This window comes from Podarcis cretensis, assembly GCF_951804945.1.
Source record: "Podarcis cretensis genome assembly, chromosome: 4".
In the NCBI taxonomy this organism is placed as follows: Eukaryota; Metazoa; Chordata; class Lepidosauria; order Squamata; family Lacertidae; genus Podarcis; species Podarcis cretensis.
Genome location: NC_137173.1, coordinates 77,692,473 through 77,709,718, shown reverse-complemented (window position 1 = coordinate 77,709,718; position 17,246 = coordinate 77,692,473). Strand labels below are relative to the sequence as shown.

The 17,246-nt window shown below is 41.8% G+C and overlaps 2 long non-coding RNA genes across 3 annotated transcripts in view; both read left to right on the top strand.

Annotated features, from left to right (window-relative positions):
* Positions 1-17,246, top strand: part of LOC307214442 — a 565,797-nt gene that overhangs the window by 293,890 nt on the left and 254,661 nt on the right. The window lies entirely within an intron of this gene.
* On the top strand, positions 4,937-7,825 carry LOC307215363. 2 transcript variants are annotated; one of them, XR_013838487.1, is made up of 3 exons: positions 4,937-5,078; positions 7,135-7,214; positions 7,773-7,825. It is a non-coding gene; the product is annotated as an uncharacterized lncRNA (long non-coding RNA). The 2 variants fall into 2 exon arrangements; XR_013838488.1 differs by having other exon boundaries at positions 7,105-7,214.

Sequence of the window (17,246 nt, the reverse complement as noted above, 5' to 3'; positions counted from 1 at the left end):
GAAGTGAAATGTTGTTCTCACGAGGTGCTAGCCGAACTTTTCTAAGCATCTGGGGATGCCTTGACTTTCCTTATGGAGAAAACACACACACCACCTAACTCATTCTCAGTAGCAGGGGACAGAAATCAGTTAAATGTAGGTAGGCTCAGAGGGTCTACATTTGCAGGCACAATAAGGCAGTAGAACAGAATATATTTATTTATGTGCAGAATATATATCCCACTTGATTTTAGTAGAACCTCGAAGCAGCTTACAGGGAACATTAAAAGTATAAATAAAAACACTTAAAAACATTTAAGGGTAATTACTCTTGTATTGCTGGCCTTGTAACTTTCCTGTTGTCATAAGCTATCGCAAATGAGCGTTGTCAAGAAAGGTGACGTAGAAATATTGTAAATAAACAAACAATTACTTGAGTCACATTTTCCTGCAACAGGAGTGGAAACCAGAAATGCTAGAGGGACAAAAGGGTCTTACTAAAAATAAATAAACCAAACACAATTGCATTGGGCAAGAGATATGATGTAAAGGTATTTATATGCTAATGCCAGAAGCCTTCAAGCCAAGATAGAGGCATTACAGTACATGACGCACACAGTATAAGGAAACATAGATATAGTGGGCATATCCAAAAGCCTAATAGGATTTAGCCAGGCAAAAAGATTCCTCTCCTCCTGGGCCATTGACTACTTAAACAATCTATGGCTTTTTAAAATTATTGATTTTGTTACTATGTTGTGCAACAAATGCACACACTGCAGGCACCAAAAAACCACACTACACCACTGCAAGTTCTCCACCAGAGTTTTTTAAGACCTGCAGATCTGCTGATGAGGTTCTGCTCCAAATGCCATCTTTCCAGGAACAAAGAGTATGCCTAGGAGTGGGCCTTCTGGGCTATGTACTCCCTTAGAGGGCTAGTTTGTGGTCTCATTTTCAAGACAAATGAAAATATTGAGCTTAGCATTTGTGATTATTATTTTTTTGGAATTTGTCATTTTCTAGTTGTGATGGTGTTGGAGGTGCCATCTTCTGAAGAACATTGAGGGGATCAGACACAATATCGTGCAACATTGTGCTGTCGCTCTGTGCCCACCTAAACAATGGGAGGGGCAGCCCCCTAAACAATTTTTTGAGGAGGTGCAAAGTGCCTCAGCCCCCAGAAACCAGCTCTTATGAAAGGTGTAGTAAATAAAAATATCTTGTTTGAGGAAGAATTAACAGGGGGGGGGGGTGTTTGGTGTACTGGGCAGCTGTACAAAGTATCGACTCTGTACTACAAAATCATTTTTTTAAACATAACTTGGGGTGTTTGTATGGTAATGGAAAGGTGATTAATTCTTTAGACTAGACTCCTCTAATCTGTGGCCATTGGTCCAGCATGGTCAATGATCAGAGATGTGGTAGCCCATCAACATCTGTGGGGCACCAGGTTGGGGAATGCTGCTTTAGACAGACAAAACAAATAACGTGTATTAGCTAGAGGAGCCTTCAAACATGACTACTGGATCTGCATCCTGAAGTGTTAAAGTCTTGGGGGTTTTCTACTACTAACTTCTGCTGAATGTATAAACTGGTCCACAGCAGAACAAGGAGCATCAGGGTTACTAGGCAAAGATTTTGGGAGGTGACAACAAAAACACTTCATATTATACACTGCCAGTTCAAGAAGGGCTACAATTCAACACGAGGCAGCCCCAGAAAAGCTATCTAGAACTGCCATGTAAATCATCGGTCCCAAAACCAATCTAAAGGTATAATACTCTCTTATATAAATTAGTCATCAAATGGATGCCTATGCATATGACAAAGTGCTGTCATCTTTCAAGGATTCTCGTTCTTTTAAAATGTGCCCTTCTACAAAGTGGCTCAAAGATGACAGTTTTGGACAGCAGTTTGGGGCAGGGAGGGGAGTCGATCTGAAATAAGGATGGATTCAAATGTCACAAAACCGTATCACAATATCTGGCATTCCAGTCCAGGCATCCAAAGTACTTTCAATAACATTTGTATAGAGCCTGGAATTTAGGACAGTCTTGGCACTGCTTGAATCTCAATCTATATTGGAATTGTTGTTGTTTTTTAAATTAACCATTTCATTGCTTGTGTTGTTTGCCACCCTGGGAGGAAGAGTGGGGTATAAATTTAGAAAATAGATAAGACCATTAATCAACACAACTGGCCTTCTTTAAGAATTATCTGGTATTTAACACTGCAATATCTGTCTGTCTGTCTATGTATCTACCTACCTGCTCACTCACCTAAAATCTAGTTACACCCATCATTTTCTAGAGGTCTATCAACAAGACATTCCCTATTGCAACACCTAGTAGATTTATCCCATACTATATTTGTTAAAGATCTGTGACCCAAGGTTCAGCTGTTTCTCTTCCTGGACCCAGTGTGAAGTCTTCCCTCCAGCTGAGCCAACCTTCTGCTTCTCTCGGCTGGAGCTCCACCGTCAACATTCTGTGATATTCTTCCTTCACATGAGTGAAGAGCGTAAAGTTAGCTGTGACATCAGCACAGCTCAGGATCTTCCACATCGTGGACTGTAGATATTTAGCCTAGAAAAACACATTGGCTTTCATATGAATCTGCCAGTCAGGTCTACAGAACAGGTCTAATATTGTTTCGGGGTAGCCTTCTTATTAAGTAATACAGTAATGCATCTTGGGCCCTTCATATCTTAGAGAATATCTTGTTATCTATTTATTATTGCAGTGTGAATGGCCTCATAATAGCACCCACTGAGTGTCAAATATGAAAGGCAACCACACATAGGGAAATATTCTCAGATACTTGGCAGATTTAATGCTCCTTGCCTCTGCTTAGGCATGTTCAAGCCAAAGAATTCAGACAGGATGCTACAACATGTTTTTATTTCAGCAATCGCTTTGTTTTCAGGACTTTACCTGCATATATCTTTAGTCTGACACCGTGCATTAATTAGCAATCACATGAATTGGAGGACTTCTTATGTGAACAGATTGTGAACACTGATCTCAAGCTAGGCATCAGGATCATTCCTACTTGACCCTGATGCCACTGAAGCCTCAATATCTATTAGTCTGACATAATGGTATGCAGAGTAGTCACTTGGCGCACCAAGAAACTGAGATCCTTTAATGAGAGATTCTAGGAATTAGACCTGGGATCTTCTGTATGCAATGTATTCTGCCCACTGTCACCCGATCATTTTAACTCATTTTAACTCATGCAACACAGGTTCAGTGTTGCCCTTCAGATATTGTAAACCACAAGACCCATCAACCCTGGCCAACATGGTCAATAGTCAGGGATGATGGGAGTTCAGTCCATCACATCTGTAATGCACCCTGTTAGCTAGCAGGGCTCTAGCCTTTATAAACACAGTCCTTATTTTGTCACATGTACACCCTGCCTCCAAATTGCTTAGAGTAGCATATAAACTTTACACCAATCTCTGATTAGGAACTTCTCCAAGCAATGAGCAGGATAAGTCAGCGAGTCTTCCTAAATGCACGCCCCAACATCTAGCCATTACGCTATCTCTTGCTGGTACTGGTTAGCAAACCATTAAAAAGTGTGTGAGTGTGGATGTGTGTACACGCACGCGCACACACACACACACGTTCTTGCATTCAGCAGTCACCTGTATAATATTACCCAGTGCCTCATTTTATGCTTTAAGGTTTACAGCCACAATGTTGTATAATATATGAAGGCTTGTAATTGTATCTGCACATCAATCACGGGTGAGCTTCAGCATTTTCAGATAACTCTTCCAGTCAAAAAAGAGAAGACTTTGGTCTCTTGGCATTTTCTAAGCAGTTTGATTACAGGTGTAATATACACAGTCTTGTTAGTTCTCCGAGATCAGGGATTCTTTCCCCTGCTGGGTTCTTCTAGTAGAGGCACTGACCAATGCTTTTCACTAACAATTTCTGTCTCCTCCCAAGAGATGTTTTAATGAGCCCCTCCGACATGGCCAAAGGCAAGAAATGTACTCTGGGCCACTGAGGTGAAGAGCCAAAGCTTAACCTACTAGGCAAGCAATAATTAATACGCCTTTTCCCCTCCAATTCATCTCAATTCATTAACAAGTTACCTTTTTTTTGTTTTTGTTAATTCCCACTAAGCTACATGACGTTAGGTCTGTCACACTACATATAAGTAGTGAATGAAAAGCTGTGCCAAGGTATGTTTTTTTTAAAAAAAATCTAATTTATGACAAAAATAAATGAATTTGGAATACTAATTGGGATAAAGCAACTGACATACAGTGAGAGATTGATTTTAGGGGAAATGGAGAAATCTGTTTTCTGTTTACTTTAAGGACAGGAAATGAATACTGATTAGCAGTGTACAGGCAGTTGAGCTGGGCAACATTTGGTTATTTGGGGATTTTGTTTTTATTTTTTGCAAGGCACTAGTTCTGCAACACTATTTTGAAATCTAAGAGCAGGGTGGTTTATTAATGGGAGGCGCCATGCCAGATTTCAAGCAGTATATTTTAATTGAAACTACGCTTTGTCTCGATTTAATAATTGCTCTTTGGAAGTGGAAATAATCCTAATCTGTTTTAACTTTTTAAGGAAGTTACTTTCGAAGCCTTCCCATTTTTTATTTTTTACATGCATAGGATCTGCTATCCGACGTTACTTGAATCTATAGAGGGGCGCATGCAACATGTAGGATTAAAGAAAATAAGGGAACGCATCACTGGAAAGATGATGTTAAAAAGAAATAAACATATATGGCTTGAAAGGGTGTCTCAAGCCAAACCCAAAGCTCTTTAGAGATGGGGGAAAGGGCATCAATCACGTCCGTGGGCACATTAAGCTGTTACATATTATAGCCATCTCATTTTAAGTGGTGTGAGGCTCATCTCATTTGCATATGTTGTGTTACAATCTTGCTTCAGGCCTGTCTCCACAGTGAATAAGGTGGCTGTGCAAGGCGGCTTGGGGCTGGCATAAAGGATGTGTCAGAATCAAGCTGCTCTCTAATCAGCTTTGCTGGGGCAGATACACGATAGTCTATGTGAAGAAATTTAGATAACAGTAATACAGCATCCTCTGGAATGATTTACGTTTGTGCGTATATATATATATATATATATATATATGGAGGGAGAGAGAGAGAGAGATTTTGTGTGTACAACTGTGTATCTCTATAAAGGTTTTAAGCCTAACTTCTAATCCTTCGTGGAAAATTTGTAAATACTGCAGCGATGTTCTACTGACCTCTAAAGGCAGCTGCTTTGAGCTGTGTGCACTTTTGTTAAATCTCAAGGCTTTGTGCCACACATGTCATTAACATCCTTATGGACTTGTTAACAGGAATTTCTCTGCTTCCCACCTTCTGCCTCTCCCCCACCCAAAATAAAAACCCCACATGCAGTCATATTACATTTTATTTATTTATTTTGATGGTTATCGTCATTGTCGTTACCATTATTTCATGGTCCTTTTCCAAGTCTCCGTGTCTCCCACAGGGCCCATCCTTCAACCTCCACCACCACCACTTTTTCCTCATTCTAGAATTAGTAACACTGCCTATGTTGGAGGCAAGGTCAAGACTGCATGTTCAGACCGACTGCAATAATGTCTTCTATAACTCTTCCCACAGGGATCAGTATTTGTATCTTGAATCTTCTACTACGGTCGCCTTTCTCCATTCCTCCCTCTATAAACAGCTTGGCGCTTTCTCTTCTCCTCAGTTTCCTGCCGCCAGCAGGGCAGGCCAGAAGCTCTATTCACAGCAGGAAGAAAAGTACCTCACCCCAGGCGAAGCAATGTGGGGTTGAGCTGAAACCCACTGCCGTGCATTTAGCCGGCTAAATACACAAATTGTTAAATGCATTATTCTTATTATTGTTTTTCCGTTTCGAAGAAAGAACAAAACAACAACTCGCCTCCCAAGGCTCTATAGGGTACAACGCTCGATCCCTGTCCACTGTGCAATTTTATTTATGAATACCAGCAATGGATTCAGTCAGGATTGCCATTCCCCACCCCACCCCGCCACATATTTACCTCAGAGCTCCAGTAATAAAATGCACCTCTCTCCTCTGTTGCCACCATTAATGCTCGCACGCCATTTGCTGTATGCAATCGAGACACCTGTCTTCTTTCGTGCCACAATTTTGTGAGGCTTCAGGGCCATGTGTGCCAAATAAGCCACGGATGGTAAAAAAAAATAAAAATGAAACAGGGTATATGCTCATAGGTGTTGCATATCACTTTCATTCAGAGCAGGCCAGGAAGGAATTGCTCAGCTTTTTTGAAGGATGAGGGGAGGATGATGTGTGGGGTGGTGGGCAGGGGAAACGTTTTCTCTCCCCCCCCCCTTAAATGAGAGACCTCTAACACTGAATGAGCTGAGAGATAATAACTTAACGGTAAAAGGTCCTTGCCTACGTATACCACCCTGCCTCTGGCATTAATCCAGGCTTTGGGGGAATCTGAAATTTCCTAAAGATGTATTAGTGTCTTATACACATGTGCTCCTGTGCACTCATAATCCTTTTCACTAGCTTCTTAGCTGCATGCTTTGTATTTAAATTTTCCCTTCTGACCAAGTAAATCCCTTTGGATGAAGTGACAGCGGCTTTTCAGCACCCATAGCTGGGTGACAGCTGGTGTTCAGGCTCTGAAAAGGCAACAGAGTGTTCCTTGCTAGCTTTCTTCAGGACCAATGTCAACCACCAGCTGAGCGATTTGTTAGTCCCTCCTTTGGGCATCAGTCAGCTGAAGAGGCTTGCATTATATACCGAAGTAATACAATAGCTATCAATATAAACAATATCTGTGCTCCCGGCTTTCAGCCGCGCTTTTAATTAGCTACTGAATTATGTGAACCTAGTACATTTTCATTAAAGCCAGTGTAACCCTTTATTAGCACTCTAAGAAGGGCAGTCAGTTATATTCTGGATTCAGGCAGAGTTGGTTTGAAACTTTGGCTTGAAAGGAATCAGAATCAGGAGGCGTTTGTGTTTTTTTTAAGAGCGCATGCAACCCTTAAAATAGTATGCTTAGAGATCACAGGAAAAGATTATCTTTTCCCTTCTCCTTATATAAAGTTTTTCTCTTGAAAAACTGATATATGCTGTTCTTTCAGTCTAGATTTGCACTCTTTCTTCCTCTCCAGGATTCTTGGCAAATATAGTAATGGGGGAGAATTACTACAAGGGCAGAAGTCGATCTTGCAATGGATGGGGGTTGCTAAAGGTAAAACCATCCCAAAATGGAAATTGTTTTATAACTGGGCTATTGGTTACCTATATGTGTTGATGTTTTTGACAGTGAATTTTGAATGGCATTGTGCAAAAGTAACATGGGTCATAGGGGGAAGATACCTTTCCATAGGATCTGTACTGAAGACAATGCTTGATCCAAAACAAATCTCTTTTAAAAATATAATATTACACATTTCAAATGTACGACTTATTAATTATGTTTCATTCCTAGAACTGTGGCATTTTGGGAATTGATGCTCTAGGGAAGTCATGTAAATGCTTGCCTGAACCAGGCAAAAGATGTATGAAAATAGTTTTATCAAACAGCACTGATTCTTCTCTTTGATGGAAATTGAACACACGCACATACACATTCATATTTACATAACATGCCCAAATTTATCCCATTGATCCTTTGGAAAATAAAAGTCTCATTGCAATATATACTTAACTCCACTCCTTCTTTACCCTTTGTAAAGCAGTCCATTGTGTAATATAACATTTGTATGCTTAAAAAAAAGTATTACGTTGTTTTTTTTACTATGCTCAGAGCTGCTTTTGAGAGAGAGGCAGAGAAATGGGTAACTATGGTTTCTACTCGTCATAGAATTTCAGGGATAAGAATGCTAGACTACCTTACAAGGCTGCTGTAAACGTTACTGAGATAACGTAAAGCCACGTTAATGCTGAGATGTGGAAAAAAAATGCATTATTGCCGTTAACCCTTCCACAACTAATATCACAGTCTTATAAGCAATGCTGCTCTAAAGTTTGGGTTCAAATTGGCAGTTTGCATAAATTGACGATATCTCACTGCAACTTGCTTACATTCAATCAGCTAATAGTATTTAATGAAATACTAGTTTAGAAATAAAATTTGCACACTTCACACAAACCGTCTCAGCCAAACGGCACATTTGCTCTTAAGAGTTGTTTCCAAAAGTCGAAGCCTGGTCTAATTTAAGATCTTGCCTATTTCTTTCTTACATTGGGATTTTACAAACTTTCTCCTGAGCATGTATTCCTCACCCCACCCACCCAGCCACCACCCCACCCCTTTACCTTTGCAGGGCCTGAAAGCAAGCACAACCATGCCAGACCTTTATGTGGAAACATATTGCAGGATCTCTGTATCTGGAATCCCTGCATACACATTTGTGAGGAGGCGGTGGCCGGGTGGGGGGGAATCGACAGAGAGTACATCCACTCAGTTAGTATTTGGGCGGCAGGAGGCGGGTAGTGGCAGCAGCTCTGTTTCCACATTATAAATGCAAACATTTCTCCCACATTTTCTTCCCATATATGTCTGATGAAGAGCATGAAACATTCTCGCCACTAACCGTTGAATCCTTGGTAGTACGCAGTGGACATGTCATCACGGCTAAGAATAAAGAAACTGTGCAAATATAATGCAGTTCATATGTGTTGCGTGCAAATAAATGGGCGTTTTGTCACTGGTTTTAATAAGGCGTATTCCCACTTTCTCTTTCTCTCTAAAGAAGAGAGAACCCTGTGTAAATATGAATTATACATTTTTGTAACCAGATCCCTACACTTGAGAAATTTATCTTTTATTCAATTCAGTTTGAAACCTCACTCTCGTGCTGTTTGTGGTAGTGTAGCTTTCAGCACAACTTGCATAGATCCCTGCACCCAAGAGACTTTTTTAAAAAAATCAAAAAGGGATTAAAAAAAAATAGGGCATACCTGTATGTTTGGTGTCTGTTTACATTTTCTGTAATGTAGTCATTAAGCACACAACATAGACTTAAAGGATGTCAAAACTGACAACCACACTATGATTGATGATGCTGTGCTAGACTAATTCTTACCAGGTGTGGTGTGATGTGAATTCAAATGTAGCTCAGAGAGCTTATTTGTATTAGTAAAGTTATGCTTTGTCAAAGTTCTATGACTTCTTAACCTATCAAATCCATCTTTTTATCCAGAGTGCCCCCCCCACACTCTGCCAGCCTTTAGATCTGTGAACAATGCCCCCCCCCAAAGCTTTCCAATCTCAGTAATCATGCTGCTCTGTGTGTGGTGATTTGTTAAAGATCTATTGGTCCAAGTCTGCAAGCTGCAAAATGCAGAAACTGAAGACCTTGTTAAATACCTGTTTCACACGCATGCGTTTTCACTGCAAAACCTTCTCTAGTGATCTCCCTTGGGGTTCATATGTAGAGATTTCCACGGAAGTGGTAATACTTGTGCACTTTTGCACTAATGTGCAAAAAAAGTATTTTTAAAAATGCTACAAAATATTGTACTTTGTGTGTATACGTGAGACAAAATGCATGTGGAGAGAATTCAGCTGAATATGACCATATTAATATGACCAGGTCCTCAGAATTTACAAGTAGATAGACACTGTTGTTGAGAAATCTGTATACACTGAGATGAATACACAGGCTGCCTCGTTCATTTAAGTCTGTGAACTAGATCCATGCACATATTCTTTTGAACAAGGATGGGGAATCTTTGGGCTGCCATATGTTGTTGAACTCCAGTGCCCATCACTCCCAGGCATAGTCAATGGCCAGGGGTGAAGGGCATCAGAGGTGAAAGAATTACACTTCTGGAGGGGCCATAGGTTCCTGATCCCTGTTTCTGAGCAAGTAGGCCTGGCCCTTCTGTTTCAATGAACAGGAAAACTTTACACAAAGGAGAAATCTGCGAAAAAGTAAATTACCACACTGGATCAGGGTGAGGTGAGTTTCAATACAGAACAAAGGAGAGCCCAATATGCAAAGCTACCTCCTTCCTAGATAACCAGTCTAATTGTTACTGTGGGTTTTTGTTAGCAGGAGTCAGGATCCTCTCCATCAGGCAATGGTAACAAGGACTCCAAACCTCAACAGGAAGGACACCAGCAGCGTGGTTATCAGATGAATCTGTTGGAACAACACCCTCCCTGTGGCCCAAGAATAAGGCATTGCTATCCTCTGGCTGGGGGACGCAGGTGGCGCTGTGGGTTAAAGCCTCAGCGCCTAGGGCTTGCCAATCGAAAGGTCGGCGGTTCGAATCCCTGCGGCGGGGTGCGCTCCCGCTGCTCGGTCCCAGCGCCTGCCAACCTAGCAGTTCGAAAGCACCTCCGGGTGCAAGTAGATAAATAGGGACCGCTTACCAGCGGGAAGGTAAACGGCGTTTCCGTGTGCGGCTCTGGCTCTGGCTCTGGCTCTGGCCAGAGCAGCGATGTCACGCTGGCCACGTGACCCGGAAGTGTCTCCGGACAGCGCTGGACCCTGGCCTCTTAAGTGAGATGGGCGCACAACCCCAGAGTCTGTCAAGACTGGCCCGTACGGGCAGGGGTACCTTTACCTTTACCTATCCTCTGGCTGAGAAGACTTAGCTGTAGAAGACCCAGGAAGACCTGAAGCTCCTCCCACTCCACAGCAATAGGTCAACTCTGGTAATATTTGGTGCCCTAAGTGAGGTCAAAATTTGGCTCCCCAAAATAGATCTTCTCAATTATGGATCTTGTTGGAACAACTTCAGAGCTCCGCCCAAGCCTTACCTTGTGTCCAGCCTGAAGCATTTTTGTTTGAACAAGGTCCTTTCAGCACCTTTAGTTGAAAGAGGTAGGAGATCTAGGGGAAATTATCTGCTTGAGAAACAGTTAAAAGTCGATGTCACAACCATATTAGGTAGCACTGACTTGGTTAAGGAAGCTTCATTTAATCCTATTTCATTGGACTTCATTTACCTTATACAACCAAATTTGATAGACTTCACAACAGTCAATGCATTACCCCACATGTCCACCTAAATGTTACCACCTACAGCAGTCTCTATTCCCTCAATTTGCTCTCGCTGTGTTGTCATCCAGCAGGCAAATCTGATTGGCTAGGCATGCTGTGACAATACCACCTTCCACTAAATGATTTGTGATTGGCTGGGAACGCCCATGTGATTAAGCCTCAAAGAGCAAAGAAGCATCGTCCACAAAGATAGAGTTGTGCTGCAGTTGCAGCAACTAGCAGAAACAATGGCCCCCAACAGAATTGCCTCCCCTCTCACCCGCATTCTAAGGATCAATACGCACACACAAAAAATTTCAGGAAATAGTTTTACTCCTCAGAAATTTACATTTAGCCATGTAAAAATTGGCACTGGTGAATCTTTGATGCGCCTGCAGTCTCTACAGGCAGAATAAGTCACTGTGTGTTGTTTGGCATCATTGATAACAACTCAGCATCTTATATGTTGCGGTATTTGGCACCTGAACTTTAGGCATCTGTTTTGATTGAATCAAGGGCCACAAACCCTCACTATTTATAAGGGATCTGTGATCGATTAGGAGGAAGAGAGAGAAAAAACCGCTTACCCAAATCTGTGTTTTTAAATGAGCTCCAGCAATGCTTAAGATGAGTTGTAACTTGTAATATGTGTTTATCTCAAATCCATGGCAACAGCAGTGCTTGTATCATTCCTACGTGCTTATTAAAAGTGGCATATGTTTTCCCTGTGCCAGGAAGGGAAGGGGAAGTAAAAGAGGAAAGCACAAGCTTCCCTCTAACTAATATTGAAAATAAAGGGAAAAGATCACAGGATCCAGAGGGTCAGAAGTTGAAAAGTGACTTGTTTGCAAGAGTGGCAGGGATAAGTAAAAGTCACCAGATCAAAGTTTCAAAAATAAGGAACACGTCAAAACATTGTGTGGCAAAATTAGGTGCCTCCATTATGTTCAATGGGACTTTGATTTCATTTTTTATTATTTTAGGTCTCTTCCAGTGAGGAACATCTGACATGCTTGGGAGTAAGATGGATATGTGTTGGCTTTGTATTTCAATATTCTGCTAGTTTTCTTGGTCCATATGTTCCAATGATTCCTATTTGCCTCAGGATTCTTTGTTTTCTCTGTTACCACGGCTGTCTTTCCTACCACCACCCCATCCTCGCTACCTCCACCTGTATATCAATCGTTCTATGTTGCAACATCCTGTCAGTTGTAGACCACATGCAGAAAGGTTCAGCTTCTGTAAAGGATCAGGCTTGTAAACAATCAGGAGGCTTGTTCTAGAATAACATAGTTGGAAGGGACTACAACAATCTTCTAGCCCAACCCCCTACCTACTACAGCATCCCAGATAGGTAACCGTCTAGCTTCGCTTAAGAACCTCTATCAAAGGAAAATCCACTACTTTCCAATGGAGCAAAAAACCCCAAACCCTCTGCCTGAGACCCAGGATAACTGAAGCTACATAGAGCAGAACATTCTTACCTGAATGGACAGAGAGTCCATCCATTTACAAGGCAGCAGCTACACTTTCCCTTCTGTTTGTGCTTGGATACATGCTTTTGTGACATCCTGTTGACCTTTTATAAGCCTGAATTCCTGGGCTGATGGTTTTTGCAGAGCTTATCCCTTCCCCTCCTCTGTGTCTCTAGGTTAGGGTTTTTTTTGGCTTGGGTCTCTGGCTGTTTTTGGACTACAACTCCCATCATCCCTAGCTAGCAGGAGCAGTGGTCAGGGATGGTGGGAACTATAGTCCAAAAACAGCTTTGGGAAACCCTGGTCTAGACCAAGATAGAAGAACCTTTGGCCTTTCATATGTTGTTGAACTTGCCAATCAGACTCAGCAAGCATGACCAATGGCTGAGGATGATGGGGGTTGAGGTTCAGCAACATCTGGAGGGCCAAAGAGTTCTCAAAGTGCTCTGGATTGTAGGCCTACCATCTTGTAAATGGTTTGAAAAGTATTCACACTCCACTGTGCCTTTCTTTGTTGATTGGCTGGAGAGTTCTCTATTTTATTTTATTTTTTACTAAAACAATATACACTTACCCAGAAGTAAGTCACATTGAACTCTGAGTAGGCTGCTTCTGAGTAGGCATGCCTAGCGGTGTACTGTACATCTCTGAAAAAGATGCATATTGACTGTACTGCGAAAGCATGAATACTAAGACACCGCCATACAGCCTGACATTTTGTGTGCTTCACATGGTGGAAGCCTGGTTGAACACATTACAGCAGGGGTAGGCAACCTAAGGCCCATGGGCTGGATGCGGCCCAATCACCTTCTCAATCCAGCCTGCGGACGGTCCGGGAATCAGCGTGTTTTTACATAAGTAGAATGTGTCCTTTCATTTAAAATGCATCTCTGGGTTATTTGTGGGGCCTGCCTGGTGTTTTTACATGAGTAGAATGTGTGCTTTTATTTAAAATGCATTTCTGGGTTATTTGTGGGCCATAAGAATTTGTTAATTTCCCCCCAAAAAATATAGTCCGGCCCATCACATGGGCTGAGGGACGGTGGACTGGCTCACGGCTGAAAAAGGTTGCTGACCCCTGCATTAAAGGATATCCCATATATATTTAACTAAAATTTAAAGATGCTTGTTGTGCTTTTGAAGCAACAGGCTATTCCTGAGAAAATGAAGACTGCTGCCTAGAATCAGGGCAAGAACCATCAGCAATGGGCTAGAGCTGAATGAGCTCATGCAGTAACTTCTTAGAAAGGTAAGATGGATGTTACAAATTCACGCATCCCTGTTTTCACCTATGAAATGTTGGAGGGTGTGGAGGTTTGTGTATGTGTAGCATGGTGCTTCAAACATATAATTGTAATTAGCAGATCCTTACATGCCGTGATTTCACAGAAGGATTGATTTGGAAGATTTGCAATTGCCATTAAGAGTCCGAACTTCACTAATTTCGGGGAGTGATGGGCCTGCTTAATCACTGAAGGATGAGAACTAACCAAATGTATTCTAATTCTACAGGGACATTTTCAGGATCATTTGACAAGAATTATCTAGCCGTCTATTCACCCATCTGTCCAACCATCCATCCACTGATATAAGCACACACATATTTGAACACTTATTGCATTATCACTTTTCTTGTGAAGATTTGCGTACTTCTTAAAGTTCAGTAGCATATGCAGACGTGTGTCATAAAGAAAATTCCACATCAGGAGAGTCAGGTACTAGAAAAATTGACCTCTACTAACACTTGAGCAAAATGTGTGCAGGGAGTCACTAACCCGCTGACCCCTTGGCTATAGGTAACGCCAGATTAAACATATTAGGGCTCCAATGCTGTTTATGCACCCCTAGTTCTGTAAGATCCCAGTGAAGAACCACATATTTAAAATCCTATAATAACAACATACATAATCATAGAAAAATAATAATAATAATTTATTATTTATACCTCGCCCACCTGGCTGAGCTTCCCCAGCCACTCTGGGCGGCTTCCAAAAAAATATTAAAATACTGTAATACATCAAACATAAAAAGCTTCCCTAAACAGGGCTGCCTTCAGATGTCTTCTAAAAGTCTGGTAGTCGTTGTTCTCTTTGACATCTGGTGGGAGGGCGTTCCACAGGGAGGGCGCCACTACCAAGAAGGCCCTCTGCCTGGTTCCCTGTAACCTCACTTCTCGCAGTGAGGGAACTGCCAGAAGGCCCTCGGTGCTGGACCTTAGTGTCTGGGTAGAACATCCTTCAGATATACTGGACCGAGGCTGTTTAGGGCTTTAAAGGTCAGCAACAACACTTTGAATTATGCTCAGAAACATACTGGGAGCCAATGTAGGTCTTTCAAGACCGGTGTTATGTGGTCTCGGCGGCCACTCCCAGTCACCAGTCTAACTGCCGCGTTCTGGATTAGTTTCCGGGTCACCTTCAAAGTTAAGCTAGTTTCTATTTCCCTAATCGTGGTCACATTTTATAATCGGGGCATTTCTGACACGATGGGAGACTTCCACCTGAATCCTCTATAGCAGAGGGTTGGACTAGATGATGCTCATTCTCCCTTCAAACTCTATGATTCTATGATTGTATGCGTTCTGGTTTTGTTCAGATCAGGGGCACCTATTGCAGATGCCGTCTCTAAAAGCAGATGTGGCTGCACGTCTCTTGCATCCTAGCCTTTGCCATAGCTGTCCCAGATAAACTACAAAAGGTCACAAGTAAAATGAGTTCAGGCAGCGCTGTTTTCATTATAAGCGGAGGGCTGACTCAGTTGATGTTGGCATAACTTTAGAAAACTTTTAATGCTTCTGGGATACCCAATTCCCAGCAAGATGCTTGCAACGTTTTTGGGTCCATAAATCTCGACCACAAGAAATGAAGATTGAAATAAAAACGGTGCTTAGTATGCAATGGGCATATGCCTTTCTATACACGGTACATGTGGCAATGTAATTTGACGTCCTCCGTTCCTTCTTTGTGCGCATTCATATTCCTATGTTGGAGTGCTGAAGAACTCTAGTAGCTGACCCAGGGTCATAACCTCGCAGCTTTGCTGGAAAGGTAGCATAAACTTACTTCTTTCCTAGTGGGTCAGGTAATTGATCCCCAGCTGAACGAGGTTGTGTCCTGGGCCAAGCAGAACAACACATGACCACAGCAATATTGCCTCCAGATAAGCCGGGAAGCGAAATAACAGCCTTGAGAAGTCAAGGGGGGAAAGGGAGTGTGTGCTCTGTGTAAAAATGAATGAAGCAAATGAGGCTATGGCCATTAAGATCTCTGTAAGTTTGACTTAGTGCCTGAGCTGACTTTATTTATTTATTTGTCCTACTCCCTCCCAGCCCCTTTTCATTTTTGTTGTGTCTCTGAGACTGAACAGCATTAATGCATTATTCCACCACACTCTGTGCATTCTACTCAAGGCATCGCTGGCTTACCATGCTGGCAAAAAGTTAAGAATTGATTAATAAACTTGGGTGGAACTAAGCAGCTAAGCAAAGCTCATATCTAAATGTGAGAAATACATGCAGGCAAGACCTTAGATGTAACCTAACTAACAGCTCAGGGGTGGTAAAGTTGTCTTAGGATCTAATCTAGTACACATATGGGAGAAAACCTCATTCAAGTCTATGGGGCTTACTTCCGAGCAGACATTATAACATTGCACTGTTAGTTCACACATTCATTAACTGTGAAGCTTTTGCACCAAGTTATGGAGGGGCTGATCTGTTCTTATTTTGATTCAGCAACTGAGTACTATACATCAGGTTGTGCTGTTGGTTTAGTTCTCAGGCAATATGCTTTAATAGATAATAGCAGTGTCTAGGAAAGCATCATGAATCATGAAGATCAAAGTGTCTATAGCAAAAATAAAGTCAGAAGAGGAGTTTTTAAAGTTTGGAGAGAGAGAGAGAGAGAAGCCTTTAAGTGTCCTCTAAATGATTGGCAAGACCTGTCTATATTATATTTGCATTGTACATTGAGTGATGGCAGTTTACCATTCCTATATTCAATTCCCAGGCAAGTATTGAACTTATACTTGTTCAATAAACCTGACCTTGTACAGTCATACCTCGGAAGTTGAACAGAATCCGTTCTGGAAGGCAAATTTGACTTCCAAAATGTTCGGAAACCAAAGTGCGACTTCTGATTGGCTGCAGGAAGCTCCTGAAGCCAATCAGAAGCCGTGGAAGCCCTGTCAGACATTTGGCTTCCAAAAATAGTTTGCAAATCAGAACAGTCACTTCCGGGTTTGCAATTTTCGGGAGCCAAAACGTTCGAGAACTAAGCTGTTTGAAAACCAAGGTACGATTTTATATCTTAGTGAAGTGACAGAACAATCTTTTCTGGAGACTCAATTGAATGAGGGAGCATAGAAGCTGTAATATTATAGGAGCCTTAATATTAGCCATCTTAATGATGATATTACCCTCACCAGGGCAGAGGAAATAAATAATAGGGGCACTGCATTCATAGTGTAATATTTTTAGCGTACCGGGGGTAGTGGTGCTTACTACTTTTACTGATATTCCTTTTGGAATATATAGGTACCAACCCAACAACCAAAATGCCCAGTGTCCTTCAGTTTAGTAAACAGGACCCTTTTCAATGTCGTGCTGTTTTAACTATGTATAAGCCAAATGAACGTATTTCATCTAATGAATTCAGGAACCCAATGGTTCCTACACTCAAGTTTAGCAGTCCCGGCCCTACTCTGCAGCCATACCTCTCACTTCCAACACTCTTGCACCATTAAGACTGTGCATACATCAAGACGGCTACCCTACATAAATGAGCATGGCGTTGCTCAGCCCCCAGTGTG